General features: G+C 43.1%; 1 pseudogene; it reads right to left on the bottom strand.

Moving 5' to 3' along the window:
- LOC149874252 (uncharacterized) overlaps nucleotides 1-23,010 on the bottom strand; it is a 78,013-nt pseudogene that overhangs the window by 33,350 nt on the left and 21,653 nt on the right.

The following is a 23,010-nucleotide window of genomic DNA, read 5'->3' as shown; positions in this document are numbered from 1 at the left end:
ATACCAAATGCAAGTTACAGCCCCACCAGCTCCATGAATGCTTCAATAGCAATTGAATTGGTGAAGCAGGTGACTGGAACATTGCAAGATGGAATGGGAAATGAAATTGCAAAGGATGGTAAAATGCCTGAACTATTAAATAAATATTTCCTAACTATACAGTCAGACCTGGTTCATCCAAATCAATTTGCAAAGGCTCATTTTTGCAGATTTAAGAACCCTTCAGATTTAAAAGTTAATGGCAAATGCATCCTGGAAGACTGATTCCCATTTAACTTTCTTTGGATACCTAGGCACAGTGATACGTAGATCGCATTTAACTGCGATTGAGTGCAATGAATGAAAAGGAAGACTGAAAAGTATTGTTTGCATTTATTTATGTAATAATTGTCCCTTAACACAACTGGCTGAATGAATATAAACCTAGGGAATGTGTGTAAATAGTAAATTACTGTCTTTTTAAAAAAATAATTAATTCTGTTTATTTCAGAGCAACTCACAAGTCTTGAGTTTTGTTTTGTTTTGTTTCGTTTTGTTTTGGGGTTTGTTTTTGTTTGGGTTTTTTGGGGGGGGGAGGAGGGTTTACTACACTTCCCCAATTCCAAAAATGTAACCTTGTGCGGCTTTACTGTATGTGTTTTAAACTTTAGTTCAAGTGCCCATGCCACTATTTTCAAGCGTGGGGATGCTGATACACAGGATGCAGGAGGCTGCTGGAGCACAGTAATTGCCACGCTCTGGCAGACTTAAATGAGTTTGCTCCAACACACTGGAAAAGTGCCCAGAGGCACTAGATTTAAAGCACATTAACTAAACTACATTACTGCATGTGTAGACACATCCATAAGCACCACACTAAACCAGTAAATAAATTAAAGCATGTAGTATTTATTTACCTTTTCAGACTATATTATTATATGAAAAATGAGTGAGTTACACTTCAGAAGTGATTGTACATTTGCTGTTAGTTTTACTGAAACCAGAATGTATTGCAACATTAAATACAGTATAGTAAAAAAATCCTCTATGCTTAACAGAAGAAAGGAAACTAAAAGCAAACAGCTTCACTGCAGGAAATTCACACTGGCAGGCACCATTTCACACTTATAAAATGGTTCAAATGGGCTGACAGACAACACACTTTAAGTCACATCACTTAAATGGTCTGGATGTAGCTTTTACCAAGTTTAGAGTTACTAAAATTCATTGGCATGCATGTCTTCTCCAGAAATTTTCCAGATTAAATAAGCATGCTGTTTATCAGAGTACCAGTTAAACAGAGGATGGTATAAAGTGGTGTATAGATGCAATTGACACTCCTATAATTCTAACTATTTTCACTGGAAGAGTTTAGTTTGTATACCTTGCATTTGAACAGACAAGGTTTTTTGGGAAAATGTGATATCCTTTATTAGATAACTAAGTCGTTGGAAAAATTGTTCTTTACAAGCTTTCAGGCACAAGCACCTTTCTTCAGGCATAGGGACAGTCTCCCTGTGCATATGCCTTCCTACGCCTGAAGAAAGCTGCTTGTGCCTGAAAGCTTGTAAAGAACAATTTTTCCAACTATTTAGTTGATCTAATAAAGGATATCACATTTACCCAAAGAACCTCGTCTGGCTGTGTCTTTAGACCAACACCCCTACATTTGAACAGCATTCAATCTTGAGATAAAATACTGGACAATTTTTTGTTCAGAAGTTCACATGACTAAAAGAAAGTTTTAGACTGAATAAGTAAGTAATCAGTCAACTAACTAGGACATTGTCGCGCTCATGTTCTGTGTAGAAAAAGCAGTAACAGGGGAGAAAAATAAACACAGCTGGCTGCATCCTCAGCTGTGCTGAACAGCACTCTGTTTTATGTCTATGCCAGCTTGTACCCGACCCCAAAGCCTCTTATATTAGCTGGAATCACCAGAGCATAGCATGCTCCCAGCAAGCATCATATGCCAAGCGGGGAGGTTAGCAACTATTCCTTTGGTCCCCTATGCTGTGGGAATCCTTGGTGACCCACTTTGGTTCCCCTTGCATCACTTGAGCTGGAGCTGCAAGTATGAGCCACTGTCTCTCTCTTAGAGTCAGCAAGGCACTCAACATGTTTCAGCTTCACTTCTGGGGTGCTGATCCATTACCAATATGAGTTTCTTTATACCTTAAAAAAAACTAAAGGAATAAAATTTAAAAAAAAAACACAGACAAATCTACCATTCAGAGAAGTAAAAATAGTTTGTGAGGTTTGGCCATCACTGGCATTGGCCATTAATTTAGCTTAATTCACTACGCACCATTTAGCTTTCTAAAATTTTGGTAGGGAACCAGTACAGCAGGTGACATTTTAGAGCAAGGCTAAATATACAGTCCTAGATTTTTTTTAACTGGTACAATGAGAGTTAGATTTACCTAAAATGCATACAAATCTAAAGCTCTCTTTCAAGTGGGCGAACTTCCCCAATATGAAAGAATGTGTGTGACGACTAACCTTCTTTTGACCTCAAAATGTAAGTAGTTTCACAAACATGAAAAACTATTCACTCATCTCAATCTTTTCACCAGTGTTATTCTTAGAGCTTTGTAAGACACAAAGCAAGATGTATAATAAAAAATCGAAATGCAATGCAAATGACTAAGGTTTCATAATAGTGACAAACTTAAACCTCTGTTTGACTAATGAAAAATGCATTTCACAAAATCTTAGTGGTAAACACCATTTCAGCTCAGACTCATTCTTTGTGAAAATGAGTCCACTGTCATGAACACTCTAGGTTGCTCTTTGTAACTTCTCTCTCCTTGTCTTTATGCAGCAGTACAGAAATGTGTATAATCTGCAACTGCATATTATACATTAATCATACTCTTTACAGTGTTTCAGTACAGTTAATTACTCTACCATAAGATAGTACTGTCCCAGCCAATACTATCTTATGGCAGTGTTAATTAGTTTACTGTGCCCTAAAACCAGCATATGTGTAGGCAATGACATATTACTGCGGAGCTAATTAGTCCACTCTGCGGTAAAGCACACGTAGATACACACACTGTGGGATACAAAGCATACACATTAGCAATTACCACAAAACAGCTAATGCACATTGAATCCTCAGCCCTTCTGCCCTTATAGTAACTTGTTCCTGATCTGTGATCTGTCATTTGAAAGATGCATCAGGTTAGAAAAACCTCAGAGAACCATCCAAAACCTTTTGATATTTATTCAGTAAAACTAAATCTTTCAAACAAAAAAGAAAAATGCTATGCTTTTCCTTTGGCATGCATCTGCTAGAATCAGTTAGCAAAGATTTGGGATCAAATGCTTACAATTATTTCACCAAATGAGAAACAGTTGTTCACATGTAGTGCTGCACATAATTAAGCAAGATCTCTTTGTGCATTTTACTGATTTTTTTGCTCTGCTCTCATCATCCCCTGATAAATGCTAACAGGCTAGACAGACTGGGGAAAAAAATTTATAATCCAGCTTTTTGTATTACAAATACTAACAGGTGAGAAGCCAACTATAGGGAATTACTGAACAGTAACTTTTAACATTTTATTTTTATCTGAAAATATTTTCATGTCTATCTAAAATGCAGTTAAGAGATTTCACTATCTGGTAATGTGTCAAGGAAATATCTTTGCTGATAAGATAGCCAGAGTATTAAGATTCATGTTTGCTTTACCAATACTGCACCAATTTAAATGGAAATTCTCCTCTTGTCTTCTTTCATCATTTTTATGGAGCTATAGAATTGAAAGTGTTCCAGACCAATAGTATTTATGATGGCAAAGCAAACATGGTTTGCAATAGGAGAACCTTCTGTTTCAACTTTCATATTAGACTAAAAAGTCAGAGTAGGTTGAGATGAAGTGCTTCCATTTTATATTCCATTTGTCCAGTGCATGCATCATCATTGTCTATCCTGGAGCTGTGAAAATTGAATTCTTTTCCAAAACTAGATTCAGAACAAAATCATATGCTCAGCTGAATATATAACAGAGATACCTTTCACAGTACAGAAGGCTGTTGAGACAGAGGGAAAGAGAATACTAGTAATTTTCAAGAGCATAAAAGTATACTGGCATCCTAATAAAATTGCATACAATGGTGATATTTTATGTTATGAGAGTATTAGTTAATGCTAAAAATAGACTCTTTGAGCTCAGCGGGGCCCCTGGCAGGGAGTAAGGGTATAACTTCCATAGAAAAAATTACAAGATAAGTACAAATAAATACTCTGTAAAACAAGATCTCAATTGTCTCTCTCTCTCGCTCTCTTTCCAGCATACACATAAAGAATAAAACGGACAGAGATTGAATTTATCCTTAGTCCTGATTTTGTTTCTCCAGTATAAGAATCAACACATGGGTAAGGCTTTATGAGGAGTTATGCATCTTTTACATGTACTCTCACCAAGTCTAATTATTTGTAATCTTATTTCTTAAAATGATACATTACAATAATATATCTCTCTCAAAAATAAATATGAGTAATCGCCCATTCTTGAATCAGCTGAATGCAGTTACATTATGTTATGTTATATGGTTTATAACATAATCATTAGTTATGGCTGACAGTTTTAAAATAGTTGAGCATCTAAAACACCATGTATTTCTGATTCCTATTTCCAAACACTGTAGGCCTGATTTTCACAATTTTCTGTTGTGGTTCTATATGCTTAAAATACCACAAAGTCATGGTATATGTAAATTAGGTATATGCCCATTGAAATAACATATTATGCACTTTAGTGGCTGTAACTACTTTGTGCATGAAAATGCAGTGGTTGTTTTTGCGTAATTCTGGAAATCAAGCTCAGATTTTCTGCTCTATTTGCATCTTGGATCACCTCTCTTTCAGGTACTAACATAAGCTATGCTACACTCTGTAGAACCAACAGTGAACATAACTATGGAAAACAAATGGATCCTATGCCTCTTTATGCAGTAGCAAAAATCATCAGCTACATTCTACCTGTAAAATCTTTATTAACAATTCTCCAAATGCTGTTTTTTTCACTGAGTGCAGGAAATTAGATATTTTTTATGTTGCAAACATGCAAAAATCATATCTTTAACTATCATGTGATACCATTCCTTCAGAACAAGATGATTTCTGGTTGGAAATAAGTTTTCCTTTACTGAAGGAACTAGTCAGGGGGGATCAGCAGGCATTGGGGAGTCACTGTTCCCCCGAGCACCGCCAGGAGTGACCAGGAATAACGGTCACAAGCTGGCAGAGGGTAGGTTTAGGTTAGATATCAGGAGGCGCTACTTCACAGTCAGGGCAGCTAGGGTCTGGAACCAGCTTCCAAGAGAAGTGTTGCATGCTCCTGCCCTGGGGGTGTTTAAGAGGAGGTTAGATGCACATCTTGCTGGGGTCGTTTGACCCCCAGTACTCTTTCCTGCCATGGCAGGGGGTTGGACTAGATGATCTGCTCAGGTCCCTTCCGACCCTAGAAACTATGAAACAATGAAGGATTAGTTCTTTCTTCTTAACAGAAAATCTGTAACACGTGGCCTAAGTGTCAGGTAAACTGGCTTGTTTTCAAGCTTATAATGAGTGTGAAAAACCAAATGTCCAGATGTATTTATAAATATTTCACATATCCCAACTGGTGGCTACTTCGACAGTGTCAAAAACAAAGCTCAGTTTCCAGATATTATACTGACCTTGCAGTGATGGCAATTAAAGAAACACACACACACACATATAGTTTGGAACTGATTTAAGGCAAAGGCCAGAGAGACATAACTGCTATCCTGACTAAGAGCACATAACTCTCCAAAATCAGTGTTAATCTGGAGCTAATACAAGCAACAGCATGTACCACTTTCCTGTGTAGTCTTTTCTAATGAAGCACACACTTAGGTAGCGCTCGGCTGTACACACCAATTATTGCCAAGTATAGGTGTGTCCTCATAATATACAGACTGTTCTCTTAGCCCATGCTCAGTCATGCAGCCCTGTTGGGGTTTTGCATTTGACTACATGTTGAAAATGTATTAAGTTAGGATAACCATCAGGGTTCCTAAGCCAGGAAATTATTTTTTACTGACAATATGCACACTTCTTACTGACAAAGAAACTGTCATTAAAAAACATAGATTTCATAGATTTCATAGACATTAGGGCTGGAAGGGACCTCGGGAGATCATCGAGTCCAGCCCCCTGCCCAAAGGGCAGGAAGTCAGCTAGGGTCATAGGATCCCAGCAAGATAAGCATCCAATTTACTCTTGAAGGTGTTCAATGGAGGCGCTTGAACCACCTCTGCTGGCAGACTGTTCCAGACCTTGGGGGCTCGGACAGTAAAGAAATTCTTCCTTATGTCCAGCCTGAAACGGTCTTGCAGGAGTTTGTGACCATTCGACCTCGTCATCCCATGGGGCGCTCTGGTGAACAAACGTTCCCCCAGATCCTGGTGGCCACCCCTGATAAACTTGTAGGTGGCCATCAGATCACCCCTGAGCCTACGCTTTTCCAGGCTAAAGAGTCCCATGGCTCTCAGCCTGTCATCGTAAAATCTGTTTTCCTGACCTCTGATCATGCGCGTGGCTCTCCTCTGGACTCTCTCAAGCTTCTCCACATCCTTTTTGAATTGTGGAGCCCAAAACTGGACGCAGTACTCCAGCTGCGGCCTCACCAAGGCCGAGTACAAGGGGAGAATGACATCCCGGGATTTGCTCGAGAAGCATCTATGGATGCACGCCAGCATTTTGGTCGCTTTACTAGCCGCAGCATCGCATTGGAGGCTCATGTTCATCTTGTGGTCAATGATGACCCCCAAGTCTTTTTCTTCTGTAGTGCTAACCAACGTAGCACTGCCGAGCCTATAAGGGTGCTGCAGGTTTTTCCTCCCAAGGTGGAGAACCTTGCATTTTTCGGTGTTAAACACCATGAGGTTCTCATCTGCCCATTTGCTGAGCTTGTCCAGGTCAGCCTGGATCACCCCGCCTATCTTCTGGCGTGGATGCTTTGCCCCAAAGTTTGGTGTCATCGGTGAACTTGGCCAGTCCACTCCTGACTCCAATGTCCACATCATTAATGAAGATGTTGAACAGTATGGGTCCCAGGACAGAGCCTTGAGGGACCCCACTGGTCACAGGGCACCACGATGAGTGACTGCCATCAATCACAACCCTCTGGGTCCGACCACGAAGCCAATTTCCCAGCCAGCGGATCATGGTGGAGCCAAAGCCACAACCGGCCAGTTTGGCCAAGAGGTGATCATGGGATACCAGATCAAAAGCTTTTTTGAAGTCAAGATATATGACATCAATCTCTTCTCCCTTGTCCAGGTGATAGGTCACCTGGTCAGAGAAGGAAATGAGATTGGTCAAACAAGACCTACCCGCAACAAACCCATGCTGGCTGTCCCTTAGAATGTTAGCCTGGGCCAGTCCCTCAAGGATGGCCTCCTTAATAAACTTTTCTAAGATCTTCCCCAGGATAGAAGTCAGGCTAATGGGCCTGTAGTTAGCCGGATCCACTCTCCTCCCTTTCTTGAAGATTGGCACCACATTGGCCTTCTTCCAGTCTTCGGGCACTACATCAGAGCGCCAGGAGTTTTCAAAGATCCGTGCCAGGGGCTGGGCTATGACGCTCGCCAGCTCCTTGAGTACCCTGGGGTGCAGGTTGTCAGGGCCGGCTGACTTGAAGGTATCCAGCTTCTCAAGGTGTTCCTTCACGAGGTCAGCATTGATGGAGGGTAGGGGATCCCCCTCATCCAGATTTCCCTGTCCCATAGCAGGCATGGGCATCTCGTGTGACTGATGAAAGACTGATGCAAAGTACCTATTTAATAAGTTGGCTTTTTCCTGGGCGTCAGTTGCCCCATCTGGTTTAGCAGGGGTCCAACATTGCCCTTGCTTTTCCTCCGGCTCCCCACATATCTGAAAAAGGACTTTTTGTTGTCCTTGATGCCTGAAGCTAGTTGGAGTTCAGTTGCAGCCTTGGCTTTCCTGGTTTGCTCCCTGCAGGACCGGACCAGCGCGGAGTAATCCTCCTTGGAGGTGAATCCCATCCTCCATTCTTTGTAGGCTTTCCTTTTTAGCCGCAGGAGGTCCACTAGGTCCCTGGAGAGCCAGGGGGGCTGCTGTGCCTTCTTGCTGCCTTTCCTCCGTGTTGGAATAGATTTAGCTTGTGCACTGAGGATCACTTCCTTGAGAAGCAACCACTCTTCTTGAACTCCCATCTCCCTGGGGTCATGGTCCCTAAGGGCCTGACTGACTAGCCTCTTGAGCTTGTCAAAGTCGGCTTTTCTGAAGTCAAGGACTTCTGTGTTGCTGACTGACTTGCCAGCTTTACGGCGGATGGTGAAGGTGATCAGCTCGTGGTCACTGTCACCCAACTTCCCATCAATCACTAGGTCGCCGATTAGGTCGTCCCCCCGTAGCCAGTACCAGGTCAGGCAGCGCTTTGCCTCTCGTTGGCCCATAGACTTCTTGAGTCAGGTAGAGGTCATCCATGCACGAGAGAAAGCTTTGCGCCCGCTCAGATTTAGCTGAGTGATCTTCCCACGAGATGTGCGGGTAATTGAAGTCACCCATGACAACCAAGGTCCTGGAGCAAGCGGCCTCAGTCAGTTCCTGGGCGAACTCCTGGTCAAGCTCAGGACTTTGAGTGGGAGGTCTGTAGTAGACTCCCACCGTTGTGCCCCCTGTGCCGAATTCCCCACGAATTTTTACCCAGAGGGTCTCTAGCTGTCCATGCCGGTCGCCAACATCAGCTTGCAGGGACATGTAGCTTTCCTTCTCATAGAAAGCTACACCCCCGCCCCTATTTTCAACACGATCCCTCCTGTACAAGGTATAGCCCTCTATCCCCGTGGTCCAGTCATGGGTGGAGTCCCACCAGGTCTCCGTTATCCCAATGACATCATATTTCTTTGCACTGAGCAGGAGGACGAGCTCGTCCTGCTTGTTGCCCAGGCTCCTGGCATTAGTGTACAGGCAGACAAGTGTGCCCTTGGGGGCTCTTGCCTTGCCCACAGATTGTACCAGGGCTGGGGCAGGGGTGGGCTCCCTTAAGTGCCCCTTTAAGTGCCTTGGTCCACTGGCTTTGCATCTTGGGTTGGCAGCCTTGTATGACTACAGCAATGGCTTTACACCCTGCTGCCCTCACCACAGGGTCTACTACTCACCCATCCTGGATCACAACTGCTCCATGCTTCCCCACAACCCCTTGCTGACCCCCCAGCCTGACCTCTGTTGTCCCCATTCCTCCTGTCCCAGCATGGACCATCACCTACTGTCTCTCCCCTTTCCCAGCCTGCCTGGATCACCCCTTGTGCAGGGTCCATTCCCTGTCCATTTGATGCAAATGGCTCTTAGAGGCAAGGGACAGGCATAAGGACCTAGTAGCAGTACATTGCTATAGAGGCGGGGAGGAGTCTAGCAGGCCATGTTGAGCACAAAGCCCTGACAAGATATCTGTGTGAGCAGGGTGCTGAGCTCCTGCTCAAGTGGCAAGTGAAGCTGCTGTGCTCCATCTGTCTTTCAATGATGCTCCAGGTTTTTTAAAGCTGCAGTGGCCCTGTGCTTTTACAAAAGGGAAAATGTTTTTATGGCTTTTTACAGAATGCATTTTTTTTACAGTGACTGTATTTCTTGAACCTCAAAATGACCAAAGTCCCCTTTCCCACATTTTCCAGTATGGTCAACTGTTTCTGAGCTGCTTTCTCAGCAGAAGACACCAGTGAGTGAGAGGGGCAAGACATCTGACCCAGTATCTCATCAGTTTGGTTAAACAAACAATTTTTCCCCATTTTCAGGAATGTTCCTTCTTCTCAGGCAGGGCAGTTTCTGAGAATGGAACACAAGATTTCATTTGGAGAAATCAGTGGGATGCCCAGGAAAGGTATTTAAATTAGGACTCTCCTAAGAAAAACAGAACATACAGTCATCCTAATTAAACAGCTGCACTCTGGTTACCGTGGCAAGCCAGTTCTAGCTAACTATAGCCTGACGTTCCATTTTTTCATTCATGTAATCTAGCACTAGTTTCTACAGGCGGGGAACTTGTACACGTGATGCCATTCACATGTACAAGTGACAAAAATGTTACCTTGTGTGGCTTAATGGTATCACAGTGTACAGATGCAAGAATCTGGGGAGTTTTAAATGACTTTGCATCATTGCAAACTAAACTACAACTTTGCAAATTGCAATGATGCAACTCACCCCCGGGCTGCAGGAGAGGTAGGCAGGCTCCGCAGAAAAAAAAGAATTGGTCCCCTTGCCGCTTCTGGCTTCAGCAAGTGCCTACTGAAGGCAGAAGCTGCGAGGGGCCAGATCATTTTTTGTTGTTTTTTTCCAGCAGTCTGCCCACCTCCCCTGGGGCAAGGGGGTGAGCTGTTAGCGGGCTGAGCCTGAGTTGTGGGAGCCCCCAATCCTTCCCTCTGTGGTGGTGGTGCCCCCTGGCCCTACCCAGGTAGGCTGCTAGTAGGCCAGGTGCTGCCCTAGCTCAGGGTCATGGAAGAGTTGGATTGGGCCAGGTGCTGCCTCCAAGCTGGGGCAGCATCCAGCACACTAGCAGCCCACCCAGGCGGCCCTGCACCACTGCTGCAGAGGGAAGGACTGAGGCCCCCCACAGATCAGAAGCCACTCAGCTTGCCAGGAGCTTGCTCCCTAACTTCAAGAGAGGCAGGCAGGCCCTGCTGAAGAAAAGGATTGGGCCCTTCATGGCTTCAGCCTTCAACAAGTACCTTCTCAAAGTTATGTTACTTCAGGAAAGGGTTAACTGGGCCTTGCTATCCAGTTTGTGTTAGGGTAAATTCAGTCTGCCCCATGGAGATAAAATAAGCAATTTGCAGTCCTCCCCCATCCTAGGAAGCACTGCTTTCAGCCCTCCACACAACCCAGAGCAACAATAGAGCCAAGACTTCCTAAGTCGTAGCCACACCCCTACTCACTAGCCACTTAGGCTAAGTAGAGACAGTCAAAAAGCCCAAGGCTGACTTGATTCAGTCTTCAAAGCTTAATCTAAACTGTGTAGAATAAACCAATAAGCAAGTGAATAGACATTCACTTTTATTCCGGAAATGCAGCCACATGCCTGCAGTGGCCCCAGCTAGAAGCTGGGGGATGCCCAAGCATACCTCCCCGCTCAGCTGGAGCAGACAGCTTGGGCCAAGCCTAGTCAGCCCACCCTGTGAGGGAAGGTTTGCAGGGGAGGTGCGAAGCACTTTTGCTGGGGGACTCTGAATTAACTTGAATCTGGAAGGGTCTGGGGCAGAAGTTCAATAAACCAATTTAATCTAAACCAGTTAAATTTGATATTAGATCCATCCAAATTTATCTTAAACTGGTTTCAGCCATTTTGAAAGCAGTTTACAAGCACTCACATAAACCAGTTTAAGTGATCAGAAACTGGTTTAAAGCTGTAACAGAACAGATGTTCAGTGCACATAAACCAGTTTGAAAATGGCTGAAACCAGTTTTAGACAAACCTGACTGAATGTAGCATCAGCCTTAACTGATTTGGGTCAAACCAGTTTATGCAATGCCTGTCCCAGACCCTTTGCTGGTTTAAGATCAACCAGACTCCCACAGCATCCTGGCATACTCTCTGGGCTGGGCAGGGCTCTCTGCTCCAAAGCAGATCTGGCCCCTCCCCTCTGCTCTTCCCCATGCCCTGCTCCCACCACTCACTGCTTGAACAGAGATCCCTTCCTCCTCTCTCCCACAGCAAGGACTGTAGCCAGCATGTAGTCTGCTAGCTAATGCTGTGTGAGGCAGATAGGACAGTGTCCACTTAGGGCTTTTTGGAGGTAATCAACAGCTCAGCTGGTAGTATCCCTGCATTCCTTGCTTTGCAAAAAGCTGTTTAAGAAGAGCTTGTCATGAGTGAGGCTTTGTCTTCTGATGGGGCAATAAATGCTGATAACAGCTGATAAATGTTCTGTTATCCAGTGAGGGGTGGCGGGGAGGAGAGCCCCTTCCACAGTGTCCTGCCAGGGCCTGGCTATGTCCTCCTCAGCTCCCTGTAGAAGAGAAGGGAAGGGAGGGCTGCTCTAGTTCCCCCGACTTCTAGCCTGAGCCACTGCAGGCATGTCCCTGCATTTCTGGGATGTCTGTCTGGTTATAAAACTGATTTAGCCTAGCCAAGTTAGACTAACCTGCAAAGATTGAATCAATTCAGGCTCAGGCTTTTTGAATGTCTGTCCCTAGCTTTAGAGATTTGAACCAATTTCCAATCACTTGTACCAGTTTATGTGCAGCTTCTGTCCCTAGCCTAAGTGGCAAGTCAGAGCTGTACAGGCAAGAAACAATATTAACCCCTAACATGTGGCTGCTCACAGCATGTTCTAACTTTACAACTATATAACTTTCCACAGATTTAGTATGGTTTGAGTATAATATGTAATTTTACCCATAGTTTCAACACAGACTATCTATAGCCATTCATGTAGGCTAGAACTCTGCTGTTCCTGGGGAGAGATTTTGCCTCTAGATTGTGCTAGAGCAATACAGCAGCCTTGCTTTGCTTCAAGTTCCAACTTCTACACTGGTCTGTTTGGAGTCTATACAGAGTCTCTTTTGTATAGCACAAGGCAAGTTATTCCAGCAATTAGAATTACTCAAAATGCCTGAAATTGGAGGATATTCAACAGAAATATGCCAGCTTTTTGCATACTGCTCCAAACAGTCATGTTTTATTTTCTTCCCAGAAAGGATGTTGACTCTCCACAACTGTCTTGTATAAAATGTTTTAGAAATATATTTTCCATGAATATTAATTAAAATCTATGCTAACAAATCCTCTTGATTCACATTTGCATAACTCTTACCAGGTGAGCACAGCAACCACAAAACTGCACCTGCTCTTATAGCCTCTGTAAAAGAAAAGATGAGTCAATGTGCTAAAGGCAACGGAATAACAAGCTGATTTTTGGTGTGTGATAGCTTTGGATAGGAGGCAGGTGGCAGAGTGGCTTAATCTAATAGCATTTCACCTTTGGAAGCTTTTGTTCAAGCTCCAAGGTCAGTCACACATAGTAGATATATATCTAAGTCACACATAGTAGATATCTGTACTATATAATTGAATATATATATTTAGTTACTTGATTCAGACATTATTTACAAGTTGCTAATTTTTGACATTCTGCCCATTTTTTTTTCATCTTGGATGACTAGTTTGGATGCTTTGATATCCTTTCTTTAATTAGTTTCTAAATCATCAGCAGACTTTTCCACCAGTATGTTTTTCTCCTAAGAAATTTCACTCTTGAAAAGCTACTGTATACTGTGAGGAAAACACCCACCCACAAGTTCAAGGCATCATTAACACCTTTAACTGTCAGAACACTATAAAATAGACAAGATGAGAGCACATGCTGTAATTGCAACCAAAACCAAGCTTCCACTATATTGCACTTTCATAAGCCGAAAACATTACCAACTATACTACTTCATTTGAACTCAATGAGATTTCTGCTCCCAAGTTACTCAAGTGCTGTTGAGAATCCTATCCTTAAGAGTTTAACTTTACACTGTTTCTAAAAAGTTTGACCTCTGTTAAAACTGGGACAATTTTCAACCTAATACACAATCTATCCTTCTCCAGTTCTCTCCCTCTCCTCCCCTAACCTTTCATCTTTGGAGAGAATTGTTTGGGGAAGTTTGGAGAGAGAATGAGGACGGCTGACAAAACAAAAAGGTTTAAACCAATAATGTTTAGGTTATTATTAAAAACTCTTGATAAAACATTTTATATCTTTCTTAGCTCAATATATCTATAAAACACATGTGCTTTATTTTATTAACTTTAATTTAGAGTGATGTGTGTTTTTGTGGGGTGTACCTTTTGATGTAAGAATGCCATGGGGATCACCAAAATAAATATTAACCTTCATATGTTCCCATGGGGTAATTTCCTACCCCAGACGCATATTTTGTCAGTATCTTAAAGTTAATTAATTCTAAAAAGTTTCCATTTAGAACACTGGCACTGGCACCACAGTGCACAATATCCCCAAAAGAACAGCCAGATTACATGAACGGTTTGCTCTCTGTGGATGAAAACCTGTCCAGGGTAACATGTTACCCCAGGCACACTTGAATGCGTTTCCCCATATGGGGTAACAACTCACCCCGAGCCCGTGTTAACACACTGAGGTAACTTGTTACCCCAATGCAATTTCTATATAAATGACAAGCCTAGGCCTGTTTGGCCACTTTGGATGGATGCATCTGAAAGGTCAGCATTCATTCACACCTCATTCATGTCCACTTCAAGTATCCATGGTAACTAATGGATGGCCATCCTCCACTCTGCTTTTGCTTTTGATGGGGAACTCACCCTAGTTTCCTATGTTCCAAAGAAGTCCAAAGTTGTGCTGTTGCTGTCAAGCACACGTCATGACCCGTCAGTGGGTGGAGAGCAAAGAAAGCCAGACATGGTCTATGACTACAATAAAAACAAGGGTGGCATGGATAATGGAAAATCAACAGATGGCCAATGACACTATTTACCAATATGCTGGATGTGGCTGCCATTGCCAGCCTCATCATTTGGCTAAACCACAATGCAAACTAGAAGCAAAGATCATATTTAAGAAGATGGTGCTTTTTTTTGCAGGAGCTTGCAGAACAGTTGATTGCCGGACAAATAAAACGAAGAATGATGGATATACATAATCTGTCTAAGCCCATCAAGTCTGGTATGACTGACCTAAATTACAAATTGCCACAGTGCACCCCAGTAGAACCTTCTGCAAGCACGAGTAGACGGTGTGCTTTTTGTCCAAAGACAGATGACCACAAAACCTAGAAACTATGTGAAGATTGGAAGCGATTTACTTGTGTGCACCACAGTACATCACTGCTGCTTTGTGAGGAAGGCAATATTATGTTAAAACAGTTAGGAGATATTTTTGGAAGTAATTGTTAGTTTGTCACTGGTTCCATTTTGCAGGTGGGGTAACAAGTTACCCCATGAGATCAGCAACAGTTACACTTTCATGAAAATGGATGATTAAATAACACACATAAGTAAAATACAATACAGGCAGTCCTTGGACTTACGACACAATTGGTTCCTGAAAGCCACATTTTAAGTCGAAACGTTGCAACTCAGAACTGATTTTCCCATAGGAAACAATGTTATAAATGGGGGATTGGTTTCTGAACCAAGGCCCAATACCCTATTTTCAACAAAAATAACCCAGAATCAATTATAGATGAGTAATACAGCAACATTAATGTATTACTATTGTAAATAGCAATCATATTGATTTGGAAGGACTTCTTTGAGGTGATTTTGCTGGACTTTTTGAAGGGCTCTTGGTTGGACTTTTTGAAGGGTTCTTGGCTGGAGTCTTCTCAGGAGTCCTGGCTGCAGGTTTTTCTGGAGTCTTGTCTGCTTTCTTAAAGAAAGTGTCCAAGGAAGTTTGGACAGATGTTCTCCAGGGAGATGGGTGGTGCAGCAAACTGTTCACTGGCTTGGTGTGGCATCAGATCAAGCATTGTTAAGTCGAAACTGAGGTCAGAAAGTTTGAAACAGGGTGTCAATTTACAAACATTGTAAGCGCGAAATGTTGCAACTCAAAACGTTGCAAGTTGAGGACTGCCTGTACATTTATAAACACAAACACATAAGAACAGTCACATTAGATGAGCCTAGCATTTATTTCTATCACACAGGGCAGCTAGGTTACTGGCCACACAGGGATAGAGGAGCCAACCAGGGTCAGGAGGAGTGAGCAGAATCCAGGAACAAGCCAAGTAAGGAAGCAAGGAGGATTTTCTGAGAGCAGGGCTCTAGGAAGAAGCCGAAGTCAGGAAGTCAGAAGTTCAGGCACAGAGTGGAGCCAGACAACAAGCTGAACTAAAAAGCCAGGAGATCAGAACGAGATGTCAGAGCACAAACCAAAGGAAACATCTTGGCAATCTGAGATCTGGTTGAGTCCTGTTGCCCAGACACTTCCTGTTCTGGTCACAGATTTATATGGAGGAAACAGAGGGTCAGCTCACCCCAGCAGGAAGTGGGCAACGGTAGGAAGTAGGCAGAGGGATGGGCCCAACTGAGTCTTCAGGCCTGGATGAGCAGCAGTACTAGCAGGCCAAAACCCCATATGCACAGCTCTGGCCTGACATCATCCCTACCACGAGCAGTCTCTGGGGGGTCCTGGTCTGGGTTTCTCTGGGTATTTTTTATGGAATTTTTTCAGCAAGTAGGGGGTTGTAGATGCTTTATGCTTGTTCCCATATGTGATCTTCAGGCCTGTACCCTTTTCAATCTACTGGAGAGATACAAAGTGGAGATGGGAGAAGGTATACTAAAATCATGGACTTGGGTATTCTTCCTCCTGTCCCTGGATTGTTATTGGGGACGGGGGAAGGGGAAGGAGGAAGAAGGGGAGAGTAAGGTACAGAAGCAGACTGGCCATTTTTGCCGATGACACCAAACTTTGGGGCAAAGCATCCACGCCAGAAGACAGGAGGCTGACCTGGACAGGCTCAGCAAATGGGCGGATGAGAACATGATGGTGTTTAACACTGAAAAATGCAAGGTTCTCCACCTTGGGAAGAAAAACCTGCAGCATGCTTATAGGCTTGGCAGTGATACGCTGGCTAGCACTATGGAAAAAAGAGACTTGGGGGTCATCACTGACCACAAGATTAACATGAGCCTGCAATGCAATGCTGCAGCTAGTAAAGCAACCAAAACCCTGGCTTGCATCCATAAGTGCTTCTCAAGCAAATCCCAGGACATTATTCTCCCCTTGTACTTGGCCTTGGTGAGGCCGCAGCTGGAGTACTGCATCCAGTTTTGGGCTCCACAATTCAAAAAGGATGTGGGGAAGCTTGAAAGAGTCCAGAGAATGATCAGAGGGCAAGAAAATAGACCTTACGATGACAGGCTGAGAGCCATGGGGCTGTTTATTCTGGAAAAGCGCAGGCTCAAGGGTGACCTGAAGGCCACCTATAAATTTATCAGGGGTGCACACCAGTGTCTGGGGGAACATTTGTTCACTAGAGCGCCCCAAGGGATGATGAGGTCAAACAGTCATAAACTACTCCAGACCGTTTCAGGCTAGACATAAGGAAGAATTTCTTTACTGTCTGAGCCCCCAAGGTCTGCAATAGCCTGCCATCAGAGGTGGTTCAAGCACCTACATTGAACACCTTCAAGAGTAAATTGGATGCTTATCTTGCTGGGATCTTATGACTCCAGCTGATTTCCTGCCCTCGATCTTCTGAGGTCCCTTCCAGCCCTAATGCCTATGAAATCTATGAATTATGGGAAGGAGTTCTCTATAAGTGGCTTGAATGGATGTTCACATTCCAGGGAGTTGTAGTTCAAAGGCTGAGTTGATTTGCCAGGCTATGGGGAAGGCACAGAGGATGCAGCTCCCTAGCTTCTGTGGGTCCTGGATGTCAATGTTCATCTGCCTGTTGCTTATTCTTTTACTTTTTCCAGGCATTGTTTTAATGTCTCCTGGAGTTTATGGAGGCAGTGTACTCATTCCATAGTAGTGGGATGTAACTGGATATGGGACCTTTAATTTGCAAAGAATACATTGGGCCTGGTCAAGGCATGCTCTGAGTTATTGTAGGCAAATTCTGCAAGTGTGAGGAGTGAGAGCTAGTTATTTTGTTGAGCATTAAGACAGCAATGGAAATATTACAACCTGCTTGACATCTGATTCACCAGGTACCTGCCTGATCTGACCTCTTACATTCTTCTTTTCCCCCACCTTTCATCCCTATCTCCTCTCACACACTTTTCTGCCCTTTGTCTCCCTGATTTCCAACTATTTCCTTTTTTCATAGTTAGCCTCTTTTTTACCTTGCATTATTACCACTGTAGTGTTTCCCTTTGGCCTTCTTTTTCCCTACTTTCTTTCCTCTCCCTTCCCTGCTTTACCTTTTTGTCTTTCTAATTTCTGCTGGAGTGGGGGGGGTCCACAGCTGCCACAGAGGGAAGCACCAGCCCCCCTTTTCCCCTCCCCGCAGCACCAGCACCAGCCCCACCCTGCACACTCTGGCTGCTTGCCAGGCTCCCTATTGCTCCCTACTGCAAAAGCGCTATGGCTGCAGCTCCCAGAGGCCCCCAGGACCCCAGGTAAGGCTGGCCCCAGCTTCCTCTACCCCAGCCAGGTGTGCCACTGCTACTGCTCGGCAGGGAAAAACACATTCCTGCTCATGTGGACATGCCCACTGAGTCCAGAAGGTAGTTTTCCATTCATTATCAGCCCTAATTTGTGCCAGGTTATATGCTTTTGGAAGTTGAGCTTGGCAAATATGTAAGGAATTTGTAGTTGTTTGAGTGGCACTGGGATAAGAAGTAAGGGGCAGTGGTTGCAGATGGTGACCTGGTTCAAGGCCTGATAACCTACACAAAGGCAGAGGCTCTCATCCTTCTTTTTAGAGTCCCCAGCAGGTTAATGTAACTTTCTTATGAACCTTCAGGCCAAGTTTTCCTGTAGGTATTCCCTGGGGGCAGAAAGTTCTGAATCAGACATGGCATAGATGCACCCCCCAGTGGGAGCTTTGTCCCATGCTGTAGATCAGTGAGGCAGTCATAATTCTAGTGGTGGGGGAGGACTTCCACATTGTTTTTCTCAAATGTATCAGCTTAATCCTGGTATTTCTGGGGCAGGCTGCATATAGCCTCTGGAAACCCCAGAATCAAAAGGCAACATGGAGAACAGTTTGCCCAAAAGTCTATGGTCTTGTGGTGCCCATGAATGTTCACCTCCAGAGTGATGGTCTCCCAATCCACATGGCCCAGTGCAAGGAATGAGCCATCTATAGTTCTAACCATGGCAGCAGTGGATGCCTTAGAAGGAGAGCATATGGACAGAGCATATCTAGAATAAAGTATCCCCCCATCATACCCTCCATGGCATGCATCATCATTGGCTTAGAGATGCCAAAGGATACATCCACGACCATTCTCTTATTAATAGACCTACCATCCATTAATTGGTCTAGTCCCTTTTTCTGAACCTGGATCTCTATCTCTACAACCTCCTGTGGCAACAAGTTCTACAAGTTAACTATTATATAAAAAAGATTTTTTTTTTCTTTTTGGTTATAAGCTTGTCTCCTACTCAAGTATACCCCCTAGTTCTAGTATCCTGGGACTTAGTGAATAACAGTTCCCTATTCACTTTGTCCACACCCTTCATGACTTCATAGATTTCTGTCATGTTCCCATTTCAGCTTTCTCTTTTCCTAACTAAGAGGTCCAGGCTTTTTTAGTGTCTCCTGGAATGGTAGCTGCCCCATACCCCTGATCATCTTGGTTCCCTTCCCTGTACCTTCTCTAATTCTATCTACTACATCCTTTTTGGGGATTCTTATGAGAGAGAGAAGTGTACTTTATATAAAGAGCTCTTTATGAATTAAAAAAAAACCCTTGCAATTGGTTGTATATGCACTACATGAGGAAGATGGGGAAAGGCTTAATTAGAAGTTCCTTAGAACTAGGGTGTAAAGAAAAGACACAGGAAGGGCCTCTGAGTGAAATTGTCCTTTTATGTCACTGAGGGGGCTGGCCCAGGAGAAAAAGAACCAAATAACTGATCATCCTGGGCTCCTATACACACATGCAGAGGCTGCTCCAACATGCTGGAAATCCAACACGTCAGAACAGAATCGATTCTGCTGGAGCACAGAACTTGATGTGCTTCAGCAGCCTACTGTGCCCTGTGTACCAGAATCCCCTGCGCTGAAAAAATGGCGGTGAGGAGCTTTGAAGTAAAACACTTTCAATGAGCTTTAGTTCAAAGTGCCCTGCCACCATTTTTTCAGAGCAGAGATGCTGATTCACATGACATGCAGGCACTTTTAATTAGTACTGCTCACTAATTAAAGTGCCAGGCACCACATCCTGCAGCACATGTCAAAATGCCTCCTGACTTCACAGAATGCTTTACAAGAAAGAGTTTTGGCCTATTTAATTTCTCCTATGCCTAGAGAAAATCATTCTTTTTGCCATTTTTTTTTCACGCTGTGAGAGGGAGACATGGAGAAAGAGGTCAGATGAGCAGAAGGAAAATGCAGAACATGTACATCTGTCTCCATGCACTGAGCCAGGGCAGAGATGTGCCCTGGACAAGACCTTACTGCTTTGGAAGTTGACTGTTGGTTACCCCTCTTCCCCTGCCTCCTCCCCCTTAGGGTTTTTTTCTGCTCTTATCTGTAGTTGCACCACAGGCCCCAAATTCAGCAAGAAAATAGCAAATGTTTAAGCTCAGGCAAATGTTTACATGGCCTGCTAAATAGTGATGGTTTGCTAAATTAAGGTATCTGATCTGTTTGTGTGTCGAAACAGAAGTGACAGCATCATAGGCAATGCATAAGTGCTGCTACTGCAGGGGCCCAACTCTGTGCCACCACCAACAATGCCCCTACTGCTGCCAGGCATTGGGTCCAGCCAGGCTGCAGCCCCACCCCCTGCTGTTGGTGCAGAAATAGCACTGTTGCCACCACCCCTACTGCTGCCAGGCCCTGGCTGCAGCCAAGCTGTCGCTCCATTGCTCTGTGTTGTCGGCACAGAAACCTGGGGGGACACATGCCCTCCCAAGCCCCCTGACACACTGCCAGTGGATGGTGTGGTAGTGAAAGATGGCAATTACTGGATGGATCCCCTCACATCCTCCATTGCACTCAGTATGGCAAGTACAGCATACAGTTCAGGTGGGGTGGACTCCTCAGTAATGTATTGTATTTCCACCTAACTTTTATCCATACCACTACAGGGACTTACCTTCTAAAGGGTTCATCTTCACATGCTTCTAACATCCCCACTATAAACTATGGACTTTGGAAAGACCATCTTTTCTGTGACAACCAGAACTTTCTATCCAAAACTGAAGCTCAAGGGCCTGATAAGGTACAGCTAAAATACAACAGAACTGTTTCTTGGCTGCCAGCAACTCTGGGAGGAAAAAAAAATGCACTTCAAAAGGAGAAAGAAACCTGTCCTAATACAAATGTCTTTAGTAGCTAAAATGGGGAGTTAGAGAAAGCTGAACTTCAATGATACAGATACAGGACCTTTAAAAAAATTAATGTCCTCCCCTGGGTTTCCAATAGCTCCTCCTTAAATACCTTCAAAAAGCCACATTTGTGCTTTGGAGATATTTCAGGACTAAATTCAGGAATACAGTTTGCCATAAAAATGGATTATCTCTGCCTTACTACCAAATATTTTAACGCTCTATAGTTTTAATATGGAAAAAGCTGAAGCTTTGAAATCTTAGGTTTTAGTTTAGAGGCTTTCTGAAGCCCCCTTTGGAAACAAATGTTGTCTCAAGAAGGATCCCATGAACAGACTTCTGCATGGCAAAGATGAACATTGATGGAAGCTTCAGCAGAGAAAGCAGGAGTGGAACAAATTGGTTAAGACGCAAATATAAACTCGCAGTCTACCTGTGCTGTAGATAAATTACAGAGCTTCCAGGACAAAATCTGCAATCTTTCATGAACATTTATTTTTTAAGTTTTAAAGGGGTACAAGGGGAAAACTGAACTAAAGACAAGATGGTAAATCCTATTATTTCTTAATCGTAAGAGGAAAAATAAAAATTATGGGGAAATATTTTTAAAAAGTCTAATTTTCACTTCATTCTGGAATTAATGCTGTGAGATGCTGAGCATTTGCAAATCCTATTTTGCTCCCATGAGCTCAATATCCCTAATTTGCATTTCTAAATAGAAATACTAGGAGCATCAAGCTCAATCAATGTATAACCTCTTTTTCCAATAATTCTCCCCATATATTTTTATATCAGGCAATGAAGCTACAAGTTAATTTCTGATCACTGAGAATTCACAGAAAGATGAAGAATCTCTAATATATGCACATCCACCAAAAAAGAAACCCCACAATACAAAAACAAGAATTAGATGCAATGACTGCCCTTGTTTATGGCATGGTTAGAATTAGATGCCTTCAGTTGCCTTCTAACTTGTCATAATACCATTTGCTGGTGGAAATAATGGACATGTTGAATGTTAATAAGAAGCAATCCACATTACATCTTAAAAATGTAGAATCATGAAGTGTAACTGATGAACACAGGCCATCAGAAATTAATTCTTATTACCATTTGCTACCAAAGAAATTCAAAGCTGTCATAAGTGTCTTGTTAGAACTATTGTTCTTGTCGCCCACACCTATAAACACACTTGAGTCTCCTTAGTGTAACTAATTTTGATAGTCCTTTTTAGAGAGAGAGAGAGAGACAAAGAAAGAAAAGAGAGGAAGTTATTTAAGGCATATTCTCTTCAAGTATAGACTTTGCTGAAGCCTGCTGTTTGAATGTATTTTTAAGACTCTGCCAAGGACATGCTGACATTGGGATAGGTGCTTTTTTATATTGTAGTTTAAATCTTAACTAACAAAAAAAAATCAGCAATAAAATGCAGGTCCAATGTTAAGCCTCCCACACCCTCTGAATGCAAAGCTCCCATTGACTTTGGCAGCCAAAGAAAATGCCTCTTTTTTGCTATTCTAAGTTAAGCAGACCCATGGAGTTTTCAGCAGAAGGATACTAAGTATGCAACTCACACAAAGCTTGTACTAGCTTGAGATTTGCATGGAAAAAAAGAAATGAGAATTTTGCTCACCCTCATTACAACATTTGCTAATAGTATGTGAGCATTCTGGGTGAAGTTGCACTGATTTGGTGGCTGTGTCAAAACTATGGAAAACAAGATTTTGCAGTGAATCAGTTCAGTGTGAAGCGATATGAAACTGGAGAGTTTTTATTCAAACCAAATTCTCAAATGCAAAACTAAACCATGAGAGAGCACCAAAAAGATGAATGAATAATTAAACAAAATAGGCTTCCATCAAGCACTGTGGACCAGAACCAGTGTTGTACATAGCTGTAGGTTAAATAACATAAATGTGTTTAAACAGTTCACTGGCAACTTGCTGGATAAATTGATAAGACTGAGTTGTTGAAACCAAATGCCTATGTGGACAAAGCTTATTTGTCTTTTTCTACTACCTAGTGAAGATGTCACCTATTCAGGACAACTAGCTGATG

This window comes from Crocodylus siamensis, chromosome 1, assembly GCF_052110815.1.
Source record: "Crocodylus siamensis isolate JL-2025a chromosome 1, ASM5211081v1, whole genome shotgun sequence".
Taxonomy (NCBI): Eukaryota; Metazoa; Chordata; order Crocodylia; family Crocodylidae; genus Crocodylus; species Crocodylus siamensis.
Note: the sequence above shows the minus strand (reverse complement) of the source record. Positions and strands in the feature narration are given on the sequence as shown.